Genomic DNA, 3,630 nt, shown 5'->3' with positions numbered 1-3,630 from the left:
CCTGCCCACACCTTGATTTTAGCCAAATGAAACCTGTATTAGACCTGTAACCTGCAGAACTGTAAGCTAGTAAATATGTTATTTCAAGCCACCTGTAGTAACAAAATTCCTGGATTTTCCCCTCTCCTAGAGGCTGCCCATATTTCCTGGTTCATGGCTCTCTATCTCCAACATCAAAGCCAACGGTAACAGGTACTTCTTCTTACATTGAATCAGTTTGACTGACTCTTCCACCTCTTTCTTCCAGTTTTAAAGACCCCTTTTTTTTCTTTTAGATTAGTGTTTGGATGGTAAATGTACTTTCAACATTTTACCTTTACCTTAACATTTATATGAAAACAGTTTTCTTGTGCATAGCATAAGACTGCATCTTGTATTATCTATCTATATATGTGTGTTTGTACATACATATTCACAGCCATTTTAATATTATCTTCTATAGTAATATTTTTCTTGAAAGTCAAGCTTCGGAAAGTGAGAATACTTCCTGAATTTCCACGTCATCCTTGCTCAGAGTCCATGCAAATCTTCTCCGTAATGTTCCGCTTTTAGTATACATACTGCCAAAGTGATTGTTCTGTAAAAATGTTCTGACTTGCTAATATCCTTACTAAATTAAGAGCCTTGTGAGGACAGGGAAAATGTTAATTCATTTACAATTGCCTGTCTTAACCTTGTAGAAAATAAACATTTGTTGAATATTTAATGTATTAATTAATGTATTTGTGTATTAATGCAGCTTCATAGAATTTCACTGTATAAATTTCATTTGGCGAGCTTAATTCGTGGTTGTTCATTAGTTCTCAATTATTTTGTGCTGAGTCTCATCTGAGAGTATCAGCGACATATTTGAAGGGGACTGAACTATACCCACTATTTTTGCACAAGGTGCTTGTTAACCTTTTATTTTCACTTTTATTTGAGTACAACTATTTCCCAATCCTCTAATCACTGCCTTCTTTCTCCTAAGTCAAAGTTCTTGTTGGTCAGCCTTTTTCAAGGCTGGCCTGATATAATGCTCACGTGCTATTATACTGTCTAACTCTACATGATATCCACATTTTGATCAACTAAACATTCCATTTAACAGATGTGTCAGTTTAAGACAGCTCTTCAGCTGTAGCAGAAGTAAATTCCACACATGATTGATAATGTTGGCACACAAAGATGCTACAAGTTAATTGGTGTGCCATGGCATTATAAGGCAAGACATACATGAATTTGTGGAAAAATACACTTAGACATTTTTAGGTATGGCAATAATAGCATTTCACAAAGAGCATTTCATAAATGTTAAATCTCCTATATCTTTGCCACTTTGATGTTTTAGTCTGCTCACGATTTATCAGAAATAATTTACAGGTATAGGGTCTGTTTTTCTATTACCATGGAAAAATACAAATTAGTTTTAAAAATAAAAATTATAGACAAAGTATAGACTACTAATCCTGATTCATTTGAAAAGACTTAAATTCAAAGATGAATGGCTTTTAATTCTAGGAGAATAGATATTGCAAGCTTTAGTAATAAAGCAAAATCTGTTTTAAATACTTTAGATTAAATGGAAAAGAAGATTAAAACAACTTATAGATTTTTTTTCACATTTAAGAGAAATTACCTTGAATTGTTTTATAGTTCTTCTCTACTTGTCACACACTTTCTCCTTGGTGCAAGTTAAAATTCATTGAGAGAAGAGATCACGACCTTTGTTTCATACTTCCCAACAGTAACAAAGGAAAATATGCACAGTAAGTGTTAATACATGTTATTTGAAAGTTTGCTGCCTCCCTGACATCTTGCCTGGAAGCCTCTTTCAACACTGTCACATGTGGCTGTGTTGGTTCCTTCAGCCTTTGATCAAATATTATCTTGTTATAGAGGACTTTTATTATCTTAGTTTTACTCTCCCTCCGCAGGTTTTCCTAGTCCATTATTCTGCTTCATTTTTCTTCACTTATGAAATAAACTATCATGTTTCTATAGAAAGAAAAAAAGTAAGAAATTCTAACACATTTTAAATGTAAGTTTGATTTTTATTATGACAGTAATATATGTTCTTTGTTAAAAGCTAGAAACTGTATAAATAAAAGAAAAAATATCTTTATTATGCAATGAGGTAAACATGCTTAATATCTAAGTTTAACACTTCCCAGGGTTTTCTTTATAAATATTAACGATTTTGTTTTCTGCTTGTATTTCTAAAGCTTGGAATACCAATAAGACATTTATCATCACATTTTAAATGAAAATTACAAAGCTATTATATACTATTAATTTTAACTACTTGGTAGATGGAAAATTTTGAAAGCTATGTGATATGAAGATATAACTAGAAGTGATTTATTGACATCAAGATCAATTCATCAGCCAGGAACAGTGGCTCACGCCTGTAATCCCAGCACTTTCAGAGGCTGAGGCGGGCAGATCACCTGAGGGCAGGAGTTCCATACCAACCTGGCCAACATGGCGAAACCCTTTGCCTGCCAAAAGCACAAAAAAAATTAGCTGGGTGTGGTGGTGGAAACCTGTAATCCCAGCTACTCGGGAGGCTGAGGCAGGAGAATCTCTTGAACCTGGGAGGTGGAGGTTGCAGTGAGCTGAGATTGCACCACTGGATGCCAGCCTGGGTGACAGAGTGAGACTCCATCTCAAAAAAAAAAAGTGTCTGTAAGAAAGTAAAAATAACATAAACTTTAATTTATCTATTTTAATTGACAAAAATTATATATACTTATCACATACATTTTATATTAAAATCTTTATGCATTGTGGAATGACTAAATATATGCATTACCTGACATATCACTTTTTTGTGGTGAGTATGCTTAAATCAAAATTTTCAACAATGTATCACTGTTTAGCAAATTGGAGATTTTAATTGTTATTTAATTGACACTGATGTATAAATATGTATTTTTTCAATTTTATTTTTAGTTGACTAAGTAAAAAATAATAAAACATTTCAAACAAAATTGAGTTTTGCCATAGGTTTGCTTCTCTTGTGAGTTATGGATCACATAATTTTAGTTTTAAAAAATTCGGAGTGAATTAACCTGCACAAATAAGATATCCTTAATATAAAGTCAACAGAGATACAAAGGCCACAAGATTCTCTGAGATGTTGAATTAATAAAGCTGGACACAGCAACATTCTAATCAAAAGATTATTTCTATGTTGGTATTGGTTTTAGAAGTTTCAGTTTATGCCAAGAGGGGAGTAGAAATGTGAGACAGTGTTATAATGATGGTTTTAATATATGGTGCCAATGGTTGCTCTGAGATTTCCGTAATCGTACCCCCTTTCTGTGTAATCCTAGTTCTAGTATCCAATATTGATGCCAACAGTTACCTTGCAGAATTTTTATGACCAGAATTACCTACCAGTAAAAAATTAAGCACAACACGTATGGTAGAGAATTCAGAACACAGGGATTTATTCTCTTATGCATGCATTTGAAAGTAAGTTTTATTGTTTGTTTATGCACTAAGCTGAATTTGACTTTTTTTCCTAAATATGTCTCACTATCACAGGATCTTAGCAGTAAGTCATTATGCTGGCTACTATGCTTAAGGTTTCTAGCAAGCTAGGTGACATAGATTATTCCTCATCTGTTCTCCTACCCTGTGAAA

The 3,630-nt window shown here is 33.2% G+C and overlaps 1 non-coding gene across 1 annotated transcript; it reads right to left on the bottom strand.

Moving 5' to 3' along the window:
• Window positions 1-469: 469 nt before the first annotated feature.
• LOC115832262 lies at window positions 470-572 on the bottom strand. The gene has a single exon (XR_004027687.1). It is a non-coding gene; the product is annotated as a U6 spliceosomal RNA (small nuclear RNA).
• Between the last annotated feature and the right edge of the window lie 3,058 nt (window positions 573-3,630).

Source organism: Nomascus leucogenys, chromosome 21 (assembly GCF_006542625.1).
Source record: "Nomascus leucogenys isolate Asia chromosome 21, Asia_NLE_v1, whole genome shotgun sequence".
NCBI lineage: Eukaryota > Metazoa > Chordata > Mammalia > Primates > Hylobatidae > Nomascus > Nomascus leucogenys.
The sequence above is the reverse complement of the archived record's forward strand: the minus strand, read 5'-3'. Positions and strand labels throughout refer to the sequence as shown.